The sequence below is a fragment of the Electrona antarctica genome (genome assembly GCF_951216825.1).
Source record: "Electrona antarctica genome assembly, chromosome: 15".
In the NCBI taxonomy this organism is placed as follows: domain Eukaryota; kingdom Metazoa; phylum Chordata; class Actinopteri; order Myctophiformes; family Myctophidae; genus Electrona; species Electrona antarctica.
The window spans coordinates 46,985,582-47,004,346 of record NC_136796.1 but is presented as its reverse complement, the minus strand read 5'-3'; the positions used below and the strand labels follow the sequence as shown (position 1 = coordinate 47,004,346).

The following is an 18,765-nucleotide window of genomic DNA, read 5'->3' as shown; positions in this document are numbered from 1 at the left end:
CAGAATAGACAATTCATCATTTTGTGCATGTAACCGAGCCCGAGGCCAATGTGCAAGGCTATTTATTCCTGAAATAGTGAATAAGCGCCAGGATGCGCAGTGCGCACACTTTTATATTATATGATTGTGAAGGGAATTCCTGACCTGCCCACAGCCCACGTTCCTTTTTGCTTATAAATCAACCCCCCCCACCCCCTCCTCCGACAGTCCCTCCTCCGACGCTCTTTGCAAATAACGGACACTATAACAGGAATTAGGTAGTATTTCTGACTTACATATTCAGTTCAGTCCACATAAATAGGCTAAATACATTTTTGTCACCGTCATTCATAGCAGTCTGCGCATTCAGGCATGCACAGAGAGAAATTAACTATAGCTTTTGAGTCGCGCACAATATAGCCTATATTTATATACCTACTTTCATTATGCTTATATCACACAACGCAATAAAGCCAGTGGCTTGTTGTGGTCCTTTCACTTTCACATATGTAGGCTATAGATAGGCTACTTTATCATTCAGAAGCTCTATTAATTCAGCACTGGTGGATGGGGGTGGGGGGGGGGGGGGGGGGGGGTGCATAGTATCGGGTTTCAAGCAGTGTGCCACATGTGGAGGAGGCGGATTTATGTCACTGGAGAAAGAAACATGTACACGTGATGCGGAAATCCGGCGCGATGAGACAACATACCCCACCGAGCCTGCACCTGATGTACACTCGCTCTATGCGCTCTCGGAGAGCCCACTCGGCTCCTCCACTCGGCTCCTCCACTCGACTCCACTCGCCTCCTCGATGGAGCACATTAACAATTGGAACGTTAACCATTTCCGGGTCAAGCTGGAATGACCCCGAGTGACCGAGTGGGAGTGAGCGAGTGGCCGAGATTTTGGGTATTGGAATTTGGCTAAAGAGTCTCTCTGTCTGTCTCTGTCTAGGCTAGTCTCTCTCTGCCCACTGTCAGTGTGTCACTTCCTTTATAATTATAAAATAACAAAGAGTCTCTCTGTCTGTCTCTGTCTAGGCTAGTCTCTCTCTGCCCACTGTCAGTGTGTCACTTCCTTTTTCTTCGGGCTCTCCTCTTCACCAACCACCTTCGCCTATTGCTTTAACCCCCTCTAGCCTGACCTATCACTGCATATACATGAACTAGGCACCTCCTCCCCCCATGAACCCCCTGGGGGTCCCCAGATGGTTGTAGGGGTCCCCAGATGGTTGTGGGGGGTCCCCAGATGATTGTGGGGGGTCCCCAGATGATTGTGGAGGTCCCCAGATGGTTGTGGGGGGTCCCCAGATGATTGTGGAGGTCCCCAGAGGATTGTGGGGGGTCCCAAGATTATTGTGGGGGTCCCCAGATGGTTGTGGGGGGTCCCCAGATGATTGTGGGGGGTCCTCAGATGGTTGTGGGGGTCCCCAGATGGTTGTGGGGGGTCCCCAGATGTTTGTGGAGGTCCCCAGATGGTTGTGGGGATCCCCAGATGGTTGTGGGGATCCCCAGATGGTTGTGGCCAAATTGGCCAAAAATGTCAAATAAGGTATAAGAAAGTGGAAAATATTGTGAAAATAGCAGATCTACAAGCTCACAATGCCTCAAACTAAATGTAACGCCTACAATTCCATGTGCTTGTCAGTGTGGGGGGTCCCCACTTCATTTATTATAATTTTGGGGGGTCCCCACTTCGTTTATTATCATTTTGGGGGGTCCCCACTTCATTTATTATAATTTGGGGGGGTCCCCAGTTAAAATATGATTATTTTGGGGGGTCCCCAGCAGTGTTGTTTTTGGCAGCAAATTTAGATTTTAGTTTTAGTCATAGTCTCTTGAATAGTTGCATTTAGTTTTAGTCACATTTTAGTCACCTGGAATGTCTTAGTGTTAGTATAGTTTTAGTCGACTAATATCATAGGATATTAAATCTACAGTTGATTTAGTCGACTAAAATGTATTTTGGCGGGCCTTGATGCCGTCGTAATGACTGTTTTTACTTGCTAAAACTAGCAGATCTACAAGCTCACAAGCTTGTGAGCTTGTAGATCTGCTATTTTCAGCATGCAACCAAGTGTAAAATTACTTCTACTGGATCTCTTGTCCACTAGTCCCTTCCTAACATTTTAGTCTAGTTTTTATTTGTTGATCAAATTGTCAGTATATTTAGTCTTAGTTTAAGTCATCATAGCTTAGTTTTCATTTTGTTTCCATTTAGTTTTCATCAGTGGAAAAAGGCAGTCGACAAACATTTTTCGTCATAGTTTTAGTCGACGAAAACAACACTGGTCCCCATGCAGTTCAAATGATTATTTTGGGGGGTCTCCAGTTCAAATAAAATCACACTGTGTGGAGACTTTTAGACATTCTGCCCCCTGGTGGTTGGACTCTAACCCTTCACCCAACTGTGTGTGTGTGTGTGTGTGTGTGTGTGTGTGTGTGTGTGTGTGTGTGTGTGTGTGTGTGTGTGTGTGTGTGTGTGTGTGTGTGTGTGTGTGTGTGTGTCCGTCCGCGCTTGTGTGTGTGTCCACGCGCGCGCGTGTGTCCGCGCATGTCTGTGTGTGTGTGTGTCCGCGCATGTGTGTGTGCACTTGTGTGTGTGTGTGTGTGACTGCGCGCATGTGTATGACTGTGCGCGTGTGTGTGTGTGTGTGTGACCGCGCGTGTGTGTGTGACCGCACGAGTGTGTGTGTGACCGCGCATGTGTGTGTGCCGTCGTAATGACTGTTTTTGCACTTGCTAAAACTAGCAGATCTACAAGCTCACAAGCTTGTGAGCTTGTAGATCTGCTATTTTCAGCATGCAACCAAGTGTAAAATTACTTCTACTGGATCTCTTGTCCACTAGTCCCTTCCTAACATTTTAGTCTAGTTTTTATTTGTTGATAAAACTGTCAGTATATTTAGTCTTAGTTTTAGTCATCATAGCTTAGTTTTCATTTTGTTTCCATTTAGTTTTCATCAGTGGAAAAAGGCAGTCGACAAACATTTTTCGTCATAGTTTTAGTCGACGAAAACAACACTGGTCCCCATGCAGTTCAAATGATTATTTTGGGGGGTCTCCAGTTCAAATAAAATCACACTGTGTGGAGACTTTTAGACATTCTGCCCCCTGGTGGTTGGACTCTAACCCTTCACCCAACTGTGTGTGTGTGTGTGTGTGTGTGTGTGTGTGTGTGTGTGTGTGTGTGTGTCCGCGCGCGCTTGTGTGTGTGTGTGTGTCCACACGCGCGCGTGTGTGTGTCCGCGCATGTCTGTGTGTGTGTCCGCGCATGTGTGTGTGTGTGTCCGCGCATGTGTGTGTTTGTCCGCGCATGTGTGTGTGTGACCGCGCATGTGTGTGTGTGACTGCGCGTGTGTGTGACAGCGCGTGTGTGTGACAGCGCGTGTGTGTGACCGCGCGCGTGTGTGTGTGACCGCACGCGTGTGTGTGTGACCGCGCGCGCGTGTGTGTGACCGCGCGTGTGTGTGTGTGACTGCGCACTTGTGTGTGTGTGTGACTGCGCGCATGTGTGTGACTGTGCGCGTGTGTGTGTGACCGCGCGTGTGTGTGTGTGTGACCGCGCGAGTGTGTGTGTGACCGCACGAGTGTGTGTGTGACCGCGCATGTGTGTGTGACCGCGCATGTGTGTGTGACCGCGCCCGCGTGTGTGTGTGTGTGTGACTGCGCGCGTGTGTGTGACCGCGCGTGTGTGTGTGTGACCGCGCGTGTGTGTGTGTGGCCGCGCGTGTGTGTGTGTGTGGCCGCGCGTGTGTGTGTGTGACCGCGCGCGTGTGTGTGACTGCGCGTGTGTATGTGTGTGTGTGACTGCGCACTTGTGTGTGTGTGTGACTGCGCACATGTGTGTGTGTAACTGCGCGCGGGTGTGTGTGACCGCGTGTGAGTGTGACTGCGTGCGTGTGTGTGTGTGTGAATGCGCGTGTGAGTCCGCGCATGTATGTGTGTGTGTGTGTGTGTCCGCGCATGTGTGTGTGTCCGCGCTTGTGTGTGTGACCGCGCATGTGTGTGTGACCGTGCATGTATGTGTGTGTGTGTGTGTGTCCGCGCATGTGTGTGTGTGTGTGTCCGCAATTCTGTGTGTGTGTCCACGTGCGCACGCGTGTGTGTGTGTCCGCGCTTGTGTGTGTGTGTGTCCACGCGCGCGCGTGTGTGTGTGTGTGTCCGCGTGTGTGTGTGTGTGACTGCACGCGCGCGTGTGTGTGTGTGTGTGACTGTGCGTGTGTGTGACCGTGCGTGTATGTGTGTGTGTGACCGCGACTGTGTGTGTGACCGCGTGTGAGTGTGACCTTGACCGTGCATGTGTGTGTGTGTGTGACTGTGCGCGTGTGTGTGTGAGTGTGACTGTGCGCGTGTGTGTGTGTGACTGCGCGCGTGTGTGTGTGACCGTGCATGTGTGTGTGACCGTGCATGTGTGTGTGTGTGTGTGTGTGACTGTGCGCGTGTGTGTGTGTGACTGCGCGCTTGTGTGTGTGTAACTGCACGTGTGTGTGTGTGACTGCGCGCGTGTGTGTGTGTGACTGCGCGCGTGTGTGTGTGTCTGCGCGTGTGTGTGTGTGCAACTGCACGTGTGTGTGTGTGTGTGTGTGTGTGACTGCGCGCGCGCGTGTGTGTGTGACCGTGCATGTGTGTGTGTGTGTGTGACCGTGCATGTGTGTGTGACCGTGCATGTGTGTGTGTGTGTGTGACTGTGCGCGTGTGTGTGTGACTGCGCGCGTGTGTGTGTGTAACTGCACGCGTGTGTGTGTGTGACTGCGCGCGTGTGTGTGTGTAACTGCACGCGTGTTTGTGTGACTGCGCGCGTGTGTGTGTGACTGCGCGCGTGTGTGTGTCTGCGCGTGTGTGTGTGTGAGACCGCGCGTGTGTGTGTGACTGCGCATGTGTGACCGCGCGCGTGTGTGTGTGTGACCGCGTGCGTGTGTGACCGCGCGTGTGTGTGTGACCGCGCGTGTGTGTGTGACCGCGCATGTGTGTATGTGTGTGACTGTGCGTGTGTGTGTGTGTGACTGCGCACAGGTGTGTGTGTGTGTGTGACCGTGCGCATGTATGTGTGCGACCGTGCGTGTGTGTGTGTGTGCGACCGTGCATGTGTGTGTGCGCGCGCATGGGTGCGACCGTGCATGTGCATTTGTGCGTGTGTGTCAGTCAGTGGATGATGTATTTAATGTTCCTTGTGTTGTTTTCTCATCAGATTTCCAGCGTCTCACACTGGACACAAACACAGCACGCAGAGACCTCTCTCTGTCTGAGGACAACAGGAAGGTCACACGGAGGCCAGGGGGTCAGGATCCTCCTGATCACCCTGACAGGTTTAGTGACTGGTGTCAGGTTCTGAGTACACAGAGTGTGACTGGACGTTGTTCCTGGGAGGTAGAGTGCAGTGGAGTGGTTACTATAGGAGTGGCTGACGGAACAATCGGCAGGAAAGGACATGGTTATGACTGTAGTCTTGGAGACAATGATAAGTCCTGGAGTCTGGACTGTGATGGTCTTAATGGTACCAGTTACTATGTCAGACACAACGGACAGCAGACTGTCCTCCCTGTCAGAGCCTCTAAAGGCTCCAACAGAGTATCAGTGTATGTGGACCGTCCCGCTGGGACTCTGTCCTTCTACACAGTGTGCTCTGACTCACTGAGACACCTGTACACCTTCCAGACCACGCCCACTCAATCTCTCTATGCCGGGTTCAGGTTATGGGACTCCTCCTCCTCAGTGTGTCTGTGTGAGCAGAGATAGAGGCTCTATGTGAGGGTGACATCATCAGGTCGCCATGGTTACTCAACATGTTTGAGTGATTGCAGGTTGTCATGGTTACCACCGTCGCCACGGGGTACTTTGACACTATAGCCGAGTCTGACATCATGGACTCCATATTTGGGCATGAGTGACTCATGACATCACGGTGACATCATCGTGATGATGTAATAAGCATCACTAGTGACATCTCACATTACAGCTCCTGGACGTTGTCATGTCAACTCCCCCCATGTATTTGACCTTTGACCCAATGCATTGTGAGCTTATAGATCTGCTATTTTCAAATAGCAAAGTAATATATGGTTAATATTTGATCATTTAGCTTCTAGGACCCCCTGGAACCCCCTCAAGGACCCCCGGAGGACCCTGGACCACACTTTGAGAACCAGTTAGTGTTGATTTCGTCGACTAAAACTGACGGAAAATGTTCGCCGACTACCTTTTTTCACTGAGGAAGACTAAATAACAAAATAAAAACTAAGCTATGATGACTAAAACTAAGACTAAATATACTGACAATTTCATCAACAAATAAAAACTAGACTAAAATGTTAAGGTGGAGAAGACATCCAGTAGAACTAAAAGACAAGTCATGTTATGCTTGGTTGCTGAAAATAGCAGATCTACAAGCCCACAATGCGTCGCATTGCGACACGTTGTGAGCTTGTAGATCTGCTATTTTCAGAGCCCACAACGCGTCGCATTGCGACACGTTGTGAGCTTGTAGATCTGCTATTTTCAGCTTGTAAACTCAGCCATTACGACGCCACCAAGGCCCACCAAAATACATTTTAGTCAACTAAATTAACTGTATATTTTGTCAACTAACATCTTATATTTAGTCGACTAAAACTAGACTAACACTAAAACTTTTCAGATGACTAAAATATGACTAAAACTAAATGAAGCTTCATTCCAAAGACTATGACTAAAATAAAATCTACATTTGCTGTAAAAACAATTGGGCGGGAACCCCTTTTGGTGTTAGATTATGTTATGCTTTAGCTATTGAAAAATAGCAGATCTACAAGCTCATAGTGCGCCACCGAGTGGCGCGCTACGAGCTTGTAGGTCTGCTATTTTTGAGAACGACTGACATAGAAACATAGCTTTCTCTGAAAACTGTCAGGATGTAGAAGACATTTTTAGAATCGGATCTCAGGTCAAAATGGGTTAAACACGTTAACCCTATATATATATATATATATATATATATATATATATATATACACACACACACACATACAGATATGTTCAAATGGGGGTCCCTGGTACAACTATGTTCAAATGGGGGTCCCTGGTACAAATATGTTCAAATGGGGGTCCCTGGTACAAATATGTTCAAATGGGGGTCCCTGGTACAAATATGTTCAAATGGGGGTCCCTGGTACAAATATGTTCAAATGGGGGTCCGTGGTCAAATCCATATTAATGTCAAACTCTATGGTATAAATGAGTCATCACCACAGGGAGCTTTAGATCTTACATTAGACTAGATGTCTGCATGGGTTGGTAGACGGGGAGAGTCTTTGACCTTTGACCTGGTATACGGGGAGATTATTTGACCTTTGACCTGGTATATGGGAGAGTCTTTGACCTTTGACCTGGTAGACGGGGAGAGTCTTTGACCTGGTAGACTGGGAGAGTCTTTGACCTTTGACCTGGTATATGGGAGAGTCTTTGACCTGGTAGACGGGGAGAGTCTTTGACCTTTGACCTGGTAGACGGGGAGAGTCTTTGACCTTTGACCTGGTAGACTGGGAGAGTCTTTGACCTTTGACCTGGTATATGGGAGAGTCTTTGACCTGGTAGACGGGGAGAGTCTTTGACTTTCTGAAGCATCCTCTGAGTAACTGCTGGTGCTCAGTGTGGAGGCTGCAGCAGAGCTCAGTGTGGAGGCTGCAGCAGAGCTCAGTGTGGAGGCTGCAGCAGAGCTCAGTATGGAGGCTGCAGCAGTGCTCAGTGTGGAGGCTGCAGCAGAGCTCAGTGTGGAGGCTGCAGCAGAGCTCAGTGTGGAGGCTGCAGCAGAGCTCAGTGTGGAGGCTGCAGCAGAGCAGGTTGTTTCTGGACTTCACCTTCACTGTCGTTCCCTCTTACGTGTTCCCTGAAGGACAGGGTTCTGTCGAGGGTCACACCGAGGTGGGTTGGATTAGAGGCAGCTTTAGCTTGAGTCCACTCAGATGGATGTTCAGTTCTCTGACAGCTTTAGCATTGTGGAGATGGAATACGCTGGAAGCTGGGCTTTTTTCAGAACTGGTCCAGTTTGGAAAGGTCTTCAGTGAGCACCTGTTCCAGTGGGTCAAATTCTGGTGGTTTGGAATGCCAGACAGATGTCGTCTGCACAGATGAATTTGCAGGATTTGGTGGATGGTAGGTCGTTTTGTGTAGAGGTTGAACAGGGTTGGACTACTAGAACTGAGCCCTGCGGGAATCCATTTCTCTGTGTTCTCCGTGTGCCTGTGTTCTGACCTAGGTGAACTCTGAACCTCTGGTTGGTCAGCAGAGTTTGAATTATTGCCGTTGTCCAAGCAGGGAGCGTCCTTTGTGAGTTTCACTATGAGGTCTTTGTGAGTTTCACTGTGAGGTCTTTGTGAGTTTCACTGTGAGGTCTTTGTGAGTTTCCCTGTGAGGTCTTTGTGAGTTTCACTGTGAGGTGTTTGTGCCAGACGGTATCAAAGGCAGCTGTGAGGTGGAGGAACACAGTCCCTGTCTTCATTCATCTACCATGCAGACATCTACACCCCCCCACTGCTCCACTTCCATCTAGACCAACCCTCCACCAGCTGACTTCACCGTCCAATCAGCTTGGACAAAGGAATGGGAGTCCAAGGAGGTCCCAAACAAACAGTAATCGTTTTCCTCTAATGACTGTAACTGATTTATGAACGTCAGTAATGCCCAATGTCCTCAGCCACTTTCATTAGTGTTCAATCTTTTTATAATATTTGTATATTTGTATATTTGATATTTCTATATATTGGGCAAATGTATTGACATTGTTAATAGATACTGATATCTTTTATCTATCCAGTCTGTAATCACACCTTGGGTGTGACTGTGAGGTGATGATTAGTGATGGTGTGCACCTGCACAACGTCACCACTCCTTCAAAAGAGACTTGACTCCCACAACTCCTCACACTGAAGAAGGCTGTTAGCCCAAACGTTTGTCCTGATGAAATAGAGAAATAAACCTGCTTGAATTTGTTTCTCTACTTTTTATGATGTTGATTTAAGCCGGTGACGCACCATAAGTCAGAGCGCGGTACAAGAAAGTTGACTAAAACAAATGCTTGCAACGATTTCAATGTGTTGTAAAGGTGTCTAGTAACAAACAAACGTGTACAACAAATGTTTGCAATGATTTCAGAATCATGAGAAATGGTTGACTAAAGGCCTGGTCAATGAGGAGGAGGGCCATTTACATGTAAAATGGCCTCGTTATGTTTATTTTCGTTTTGTTTTCTTTTTTTGTTCGAATAATGTACAAATATGTATGAACAGGAAGGACTGTCAGTTGTATTCAATGTACTTTGTGAAATGTGTCATATAATCCCATATGGGATGGGCCAAAGTGGTATGACACGAAAATAAATATTTCATTCATTCATGCATTCATTCATTTGATATTCTCATTATTCACATGTTATTGTATGATCATGTGTAGAAGTCATAATTGTTTAATAAATTGATTGTTGATAGGGATGCACGATTAATCGGTAGCATAAATCGGAATCGGCCATATCGGCCATAAAAATGCCATATTGGTATCGGAACAGTCTCAAAATAATACAGATTATTTAATCGGTTTTAAATGAAAAATGTAAAAAAACATCAATGAGTTCAATATAAATGAGAAGTGTCTAGTACCTCTAGTTTTACATCAAATATGATGTAAAATCTTAAGTAAAAATAAACTTTACATTTTTCTACATTTAATTTGTGTACTCATCTCATTCAGTCATTCAGTTGTGAGCAGCAGTCTCTCAAAGGATGCTTCAAAAGGTCAAAGACTCTCCCCACCTACCAATCCATGCAGACATATTTAACCCACCCACTGCTCGACTCCCATCTAGACGACCGATTTGGAAGAACCCCCCCATCAGCTGACTTCACCATCCAATCAGCTTGGAAAAGGGAATGGGAGTCCAATGAGGTCCCAAACAAACACCTGGTGTCAGATCCCAACCAACAGGTCCCTGGCACCACCCTCCCAAGGAGACAGTGGTCTACGTTGAATAGGTTCAGGACTGGACATGGCCCCTGCTTGGCCAGCCTTCACAAGTGGGGCAGTAGCCCAAGCCCACTGTGTGCGTGTGGTGAGGAGCAAACTATGAAGCACATCATAGAAGTTTGCCCTCTCCAAAGACTGGAAGGAGGATTAATCACCCTCCATACAGCAGACCAGGAGGCAACCGCTTGGCTAAAGGACTTTGCATTCGCTAAATAAAATTCAGTTGTGAAAACAGACACTTGGAAAAGAGTATCTAGGCTATTTATTGATTGCTTTAATACTTTATTAACAGGCTTTGGGCCAAGCACCTATAGGGCCTATAGGCTTGTTTCCATTGTGGTCCTCTGTATGATATCGGAATCGGTCACAATCGGTATCGGCAGATATGACTCTGCAAATAATCGGATATCGGTCATAATTTCATTATCGTGCACCGCTATTTGTTGACAGTCTGTCGTTGTTCCTGTGTATTAATATTCATAGTGTGACAACATGTCCACAATAAGAACTACGTTGGATCCAATCGGAACACATGTTATTATTTCATGTATAAACAAACAATGTCATTTACAGCTAAACATTTCTCTCAAGAATGTTTCTGAATACATTTGAAGCGAGAAACAGACACTGAACGCACTGACCGGATATTGATTCTATTTCTCCAACACTTCCCGTTGATTTCTTAGGCGCGTTGCACTGGACTCACCTGGCATAAACTAATGGAATTCTTTCATTCCTGTAAGCAATGAAATCCACCTTCATTTAGTTTTTACTCATGGGTCAATTCCCATTAACCCTTAGACTCCCGTTGACGGAATTGACGGATTTAATCAATAAATCCAGACCTACCGTTGACGGAATTGACGGCCTGTCAATCGGGAGCCTAATCGGGACCTTAATGTAGCAAAATTTAGCATTTTTTGGCTAATTTGGCTAACGTCCGATGTAATGTTCCTAAAACCGGCCGAAATCCGCGCGTGCATGGTCGATCACGCACGCGCATGATTGCGCATGCATCGCTGCGTAAAATGCGATGTTTTGGGCTTGATTAGAGCTTAATTTGACTTAGTTATGAAAAAGACGATGATAGCTTAGCATTCCGGACATCTTTCATTGTGGCACACTAGCAAAGCTACTGCCGGATATTTTGATCCTAACCGGATGTGGTCATCGTTCACTCGCTCCTTTTGGTCAGAATCGGCACAATGGTGACGTTACCGCCACCATCAGGTCTGATTGTCCCAATACTATAGTCTTGCCCCGTCAGAATGAGATATAGTGTGTAAATCGCGGATTTTTCTTTAGGCATTAAAATGATGATTTAAAAATATGAATATATGTCACAAAAGGGCTTGGATCCAATCGGAACACACGTTATTATTTCATGTATAAACAAACAATGTCATTTACAGCTAAACATTTCTCTCAAGAATGTTTCTGAATACATTTGAAGCGAGAAACAGACATTGAACGCACTGACCGGATATTGATTCTATTTCTCCAACACTTCCCGTTGATTTCTGAGGCGCGTTGCACTGGACTCACCTGGCATAAACTAATGGAATTCTTTCATTCCTGTAAGCAATGAAATCCACCTTCATTTAGTTTTTACTCATGGGTCAATTCCCATTAATTACCCTAACATCTAACATCAGTTATTATGGTGGGACTTGGAGAGACAAATATTTTCTGAGGTGGTACTTCAGTATAAAAAGGTTGGGAACCAATGGCCTAATGGACTACTTTCATTACCGTAAGCAATGAAATACTTTGTTTCATTTGTACTTTTGGATCATTCTGGTAATTTATTGTGTACGTAAATAGCCATATATTGGGTCGCCAACTGAATAAGGAATAAGGAATCGTCCCTTGTTTGGAAACAACAATAAGACACACTTTGTTATTTGTAAACTAAAAGACATGTCCGTTATTGAACTGATAGGAGACACACTTTGTTCCTTATTTGTAAACTAAAAGACATGTCCATTATTGAACCAATTGATGGAATCAATCAATGACACATCCTTCAAAATCAGTTCAAACAGCTCATATATATAAACATAGAATACAGCTTGTTAAAATACATTCATATACATATAAACATATAGTAGAATACAGTTTGTTAAAATTTATTCATATACACACTATAATACAGATTGTTATTTATCCTCTTAAACCCTCTAGACTTACTAAACTGGACCTGAGTTGTCTCTGTACTTGGACCACTTCTTTTCTGTCTACACCAAATGTTGCCAAACATAGTCGTCCTACAGCTTGCAGATCTGCTATTTTTGGCTGAAGGTTCCCCCCAGAATAGAGGGTATGCGAATGACATCATCATCATACCCAGAAGTTATGCGGGAACGTCACCTACTGAGTGGCTTGTAGATCTGCTATTTTCATTTCCTTCTTTCTTCTCAAACGTTCTCTTGCGTTCGTTTTAGCCTAGGGGATTCAGATTTTACGGGGGCCAGTTTCGAATTGCAGCCATCCGTAGGTGCCCTTTGAGAGCGGTTTTGAAGGAGTCAAGGGATTCGCATGTCTTAATGACTGTTGGTAGGGCGTTCCACATTTTACGGTACCTCAAATTGCTTTTATGGAATGTATTATATTGGGTAAAATTATATATCTAAAATGATATACCTGGGATTGGAGGTGGTGGTAAATGTTGTGTTTATGGTGTGACAAATGTGTCTGTCTCTCTCAACCGTGGATGTTTATTATTTTAATGTTATGTCCGATGTTTGTCCAGCAGAGGGCGACAGACCTACACATTTGTTGTGACATTCCTCGATCCCATTCAGACAAGAAGCAATCTGAGAACCCCTTGTCAGAAAATAAAGGAAAGACAGCTCCCTCTTTTCCTGTGAATGTGACGTTAGTCAACAGTCTGTCTCGAGAGACTAGAAGTAGCAATTAGTTAATTCAAAGTGAGCAGAAGACTCAATGCAGTCAGTGGACATTCATTTATCTGGTTTTTACACTGACACACTGGCCCCCACCCTAACTAAATCATTAGAGCATGCCCTGGGCTACATCTGTGCCAAATGTGGTGCTTCTAAGACTGATTACCGCAAAAATATGACTAAAGTCTCGGACTATATCATCTGAAATAGTGTCCATGTTTAATGATAGTCATTAAAGCTAATTATGCCGATTAGGAAAATTGCTCAACATATGCAAGTTAGCATCTGGCAGTTTCTACATGCTGGGGCCCATACTAAACATTTGTAACATAAAACGTTGGTGTACTCAACATGTCCGGGTTCACATTCTGGCTACTAGACTATCAGTTTCTACATGCTGGGGCCCATACTAAACATTTGTAACATAAAACGTTGGTGTACTCAACATGTCCGGGTTCACATTCTGGCTACTAGACTATCAGTTTCTACATGCTGGGGCCCATACTAAACATTTGTAACATAAAACATTGGTGTACTCAACATGTCCGGGTTCACATTCTGGCTACTAGACTATCAGTTTCTACATGCTGGGGCCCATACTAAACATTTCTAACATAAACGTTGGTGTACTCAACATGTCCGGGTTCACATTCTGGCTACTAGACTATCAGTTTCTACATGCTGGGGCCCATAGTAAACATTTCTAACATAAACGTTGGTGTACTCAACATGTCCGGGTTCACATTCTGGCTACTATAGACTATGTATGGCTTTTGAAATGACGTCATAAGGCAATTTGTTTAGGGCACTAATGACGACGTGAGATGTAAAAAGAAAAAAACATACCCGTGTTAACCCATTTTGCGCGGTACAAGAAAGTTGACTAAAACAAATGCTTGCAATGATTTCAATGTGTTTGTAAAGGTGTCTAGTAACAAACAAACGTGTACAACAAATGTTTGCAATGATTTCAGAATCATGAGAAATGGTTGACTAAAGGCCTGGTCAATGAGGAGGAGGGCCATTTACATGTAAAATGGCCTCGTTATGTTTATTTTCGTTTCATCAATGAGTTCAATATAAATCAAAAGTGTCTAGTACCTCTAGTCTAGAACAAAAGCCACATCAAATATGATGTCAAATCTTAAGTAAAAAATAAACTTTACATTTTTCTACATTTCATTTGTGTACTCATCTCATTCAGTTGTGAAAACAGACACTTGGAAAAGAGTATCTAGGCTATTTATTGATTGCTTTAATACTTTATTAACAGGCTTTGGGCCAAGCACCTATAGGGCCTATAGGCTTGTTTCCATTGTGGTCCTCTGTATGATACCGGAATCGGTCACAATCGGTATCGGCAGATATGACTCTGCAAATAATCGGATATCGGTCATAATTTCATAATCGTACACCGCTATTTGTTGACAGTCTGTCGTTGTTCCTGTGTATTAATATTCATAGTGTGACAACATGTCCACAATAAGAACTACGTTGGATCCAATCGGAACACACGTTATTATTTAATGTATAAACAAACAATGTCATTTACAGCTAAACATTTCTCTCAAGAATGTTTCTGAAAACATTTGAAGCGAGAAACAGACACTGAACGCACTGACCGGATATTGATTCTATTTCTCCAACACTTCCCGTTGATTTCTGAGGCGCGTTGCACTGGACTCACCTGGCATAAACTAATGGAATTCTTTCATTCCTGTAAGCAATGAAAGATTTTACGGGGCCAGTTTCGAATTGCAGCCATCCGTAGGTGCCCTTTGAGAGCGGTTTTGAAGGAGTCAAGGGATTCGCATGTCTTAATGACTGTTGGTAGGGCGTTCCACATTTTACGGTACCTCAAATTGCTTTTATGGAATGTATTATATTGGGTAAAATTATATATCTAAAATGATATACCTGGGATTGGAGGTGGTGGTAAATGTTGTGTTTATGGTGTGACAAATGTTGTGTCTGTCTCTCTCAACCGTGGATGTTTATTATTTTAATGTCATGTCCGATGTTTGTCCAGCAGAGGGCGACAGACCTACACATTTGTTGTGACATTCCTCGATCCCATTCAGACAAGAAGCAATCTGAGAACCCCTTGTCAAAAAATAAAGGAAAAACAGCTCCCTCTTTTCCTGTGAATGTGACGTTAGTCAACAGTCTGTCTCGAGAGACTAGAAGTAGCAATTAGTTAATTCAAAGTGAGCAGAAGACTCAATGCAGTCAGTGGACATTCATTTATCTGGTTTTTACACTGACACACTGGCCCCCACCCTAGCTAAATCATTAGAGCATGCCCTGGGCTACATCTGTGCCAAATGTGGTGCTTCTAAGACTGATTACCGCAAAAATATGACTAAAGTCTCGGACTATATCATCTGAAATAGTGTCCATGTTTAATGATAGTCATTAAAGCTAATTATGCCGATGAGGAAAATTGCTCAACATATGCAAGTTAGCATCTGGCAGTTTCTACATGCTGGGGCTCATACTAAACATTTGTAACATAAAACGTTGGTGTACTCAACATGTCCGGGTTCACATTCTGGCTACTAGACTATCAGTTTCTACATGCTGGGGCCCATACTAAACATTTGTAACATAAAACGTTGGTGTACTCAACATGTCCGGGTTCACATTCTGGCTACTAGACTATCAGTTTCTACATGCTGGGGCCCATAGTAAACATTTCTAACATAAACGTTGGTGTACTCAACATGTCCGGGTTCACATTCTGGCTACTATAGACTATGTATGGCTTTTGAAATGACGTCATAAGGCAGTTTGTTTAGGGCACTAATGACGACGTGAGATGTAAAAAGAAAAAAAACATACCCGTGTTAACCCATTTTGGGTGGGAACCCCATTCGGTGTTTTAAGCATTCTGTTATACTTTAGCTATTAAAAAATCACACCCGTGTGAACTGAGTGCTGCAGTGACGTCACACACTAACCATAGCAACCATGCTCACCTGTGCGTGGGGCCACGTACAGGTACACAGGTACATACACGGGTACACGGGTACAGACAAAGCTGGTTGTTGGAGTGGTTTGCACCACTCAAAAATAGCAGATCTACAAGCTCATAGCACGCCACCGAGTGGCGCGGTACGAGCGTCTGCTATTTTTGAAAAATCGTGAAAATGTGGCACAAATCTTTGAATATATATTTCAGAGCGAACATTTGTAATTAAAATATTGGCTTCTGGGGGGTCCCTGGAACTACATATTTTGAGATGGGGGTCCGTGGTAACCTGACTCCGCCAGATGGGGCAGCAGAGAGTACATTGGGTTCCCCCCTCCTGCTCCCATCTGGGAACTCTCAGGCAGACTTGATGCCTGGCCACAAAACGGCCTGGCCAATCAGCGGCAGCTAGAGGCGGGATCAAGGCAGCACTGTGTATGCCTTGATCCCGCCTCTAGCTGCCACTGATTGGCCAGGCCGTTTGCATCAAGTCTGCCTGAGAGTTCCCAGATGGGAGCAGGAGGGGGGAACAGAGAAATGTTTTTATCGACCTCAGTCCAAAATGTGAGGGACGCTCTTCTCATTGTACATCATCATGACGTAACCATTTGCTCAGACACATAATGACTTAAACTCTCCTTTGTCAATGGGAATTTAATCTTTGTGTAGGACAACATTTGCCGATTTGCTCAGACACATAATGACGTAAATTCTCCATTCATTGTCAATGGGAATTTAATGTTTGTGTAAGACGAAAATCTACACTAATAGCTGAATATAGGAGCTCCTCAAAAATACAAAAAAATATTATTTATTTTTGAGGCGCGGTGGCCAGCTTTCCGGGTTTGTGTGAACACAAATATTGGCTTGTTGTGATTGGCTGATCACCCCACAGCGATGCATTGATTGGCTGAGTCCATACATATTGAAATTTGAAGCTAAAAGTGAGGGCAGAAAAGCGGGGAGGGAAAAGTGAGGACGCAAATTGTGATTGGCCGGAATGAGACGACGGATGATGATAATACCCCTCACTTCACACGGGTGTGATTTTTGAGGGGCGGCGGCAGAAAAGCCCAAAACAAATCTTAAAAAAATGTAATACAAAAGTTTGGAGTTACAATGGATTTGTATTGGAAGGGTGTGTGTGTGTGTGTGTGTGTGTGTGTGTGTGTGTGTGTGTGTGTGTGTGTGTGTGTGTGTGCGCGTGTGCGCGTGTGTCTGATAAAACGAGTCAAACATCTAAATACTGAATGGAGCAACTGAACATCTGGGGGGGTTCAAAAGCCCAGATATGGATAACATAACATTACCCATATATTGTCTTTTACTCATCATTTTACTGTCTATAAATTATTAATTTGAACATGCATATTTGTAGGCCTATATGTCCATTTATTTTGCACCGTTTGCTCCTTGATTGTTTTCTAATGCCTGCTTATATTTATTTATGTTATTATGTTTAGTTAGTCCTTCCCTTGTGTTGCTACCTTGTCGTGGTGGGAAGGCTTGTGTGTCTCCGTGACTCTGAGGGCTATACCGGAGGGGGTTCATACCCCCGGCAGGTTCAACCAAGCCGGGCAGGTCTCAGGGGAGAGGCCAGACGAAAAGCAGCACCTGGTCCTCCAGGTTGGGGGAAATCTTGAATGGGTTTGAAATATTTCAAATTTGTTTTATGCAAATGTCTTCTGGTGGGGTCCCTGGCACCAAACATTTTCAGTTGGGGGGGGGAGGGGGGGGGGATACATCGTCATTTTGAGGTGTCCTAGACCCGATAAAAGTTTGAGAACCACTGATGGAAGGCATTTGTTGAATCAATAGTTCTAACAGACATGAAAAGTCATTCAACATTTTGTGTTAAGATAAGAAAAACTATTACTGCATCAAAAATAAGCAAGAACGTTTCTTTCAAAAAAGGCCAAATGTTTGAGCAGATTCTTGTAGACGTGTGGCCTTGAAATGTATACGTTTTTTTTTATTCAACTTTCTGTGCATTTCTTTTCATCATGACATGACAGATGTTACTGTATGTATATGTTACTGTATATGTATTGTATACACTATACATTACATTTTGTTTTAATATCAATCCAGAAGCTTAATATGCCAGGCTTAAATGAAACATTAGGCTGGAAGAATGAATAAAGCTTTATTTCGAACATGGTCCAAAAAAAAAGTGCATTAGCGCAATATAAAATAAATAATTCAATAAACAAACAGAAAAAACTAGAAAAAGTGCCCTTCTGGGCACAGGTCTCCACCAGGAGGATAGGACTGTGTGAGATGTTTAGGAGTAATATAAACATGTTTGCCTTTGATGGCAATTGGATGATTTGAGGCATTTTGTTCCAAAAATGTGTTTTGCAAAAATCAACCTGTTGATGGCGCTATAACAGGCCAATGTGAAAAGGGTGGGATATATTCCTCAGCCCAGTAAGAAAATGTGTGAAAGATTTCATGTAAATTGCATGCTGCGTTCATGATTTGAGGCTTTTGTTCAAAACGGGGCAATCTTGCAAACTGTGAAAGCCAATTATAGCCAATTATGATGGAATATGAAATATCGGACAGATCCGACTTGAGCACATGACCATAGAGATACTGTGTAACGATTTGTGAGATTTGTGGACAGAATCTGGAGGAGTAATATCAAAAAATGTGTTTTTTCAAAAGTCGGCCTCCTGGTGGCGCTATAAAAGGCAGATGCGGAAAATGCAGGTCAAAGGTTTGTCCTTGGCATCTAGCGAGTGTGCATGCAACGTTTCACGCAGATCGGTGCAGTTTTAGGTAAAACATGTGAAAAGCTGCCTCATGGTGGCGCTATAACAGGCCGTTCTGGAAAATGCGGGGCAGAGGTTCATCGTTGGCATCCAGGGAGTGTGTGTGCAAAGTTTGGCATCGACCGGGTTAACGGTGCCG

General features: G+C 44.5%; 1 long non-coding RNA gene across 1 annotated transcript in view; it reads right to left on the bottom strand.

The window, feature by feature from the left end:
* Nucleotides 1-7,015: 7,015 nt before the first annotated feature.
* LOC306938919 overlaps nucleotides 7,016-18,765 on the bottom strand; it is a 134,045-nt gene continuing 122,295 nt past the window's right edge. Inside the window, exons 2-4 of the long non-coding RNA XR_013791798.1 lie at nucleotides 7,570-8,219; nucleotides 7,425-7,513; nucleotides 7,016-7,280 (exon numbers count right to left, since the gene is read on the bottom strand). This is a non-coding gene — a long non-coding RNA (uncharacterized lncRNA). The remainder of the gene's footprint in view (nucleotides 7,281-7,424; nucleotides 7,514-7,569; nucleotides 8,220-18,765) is intronic.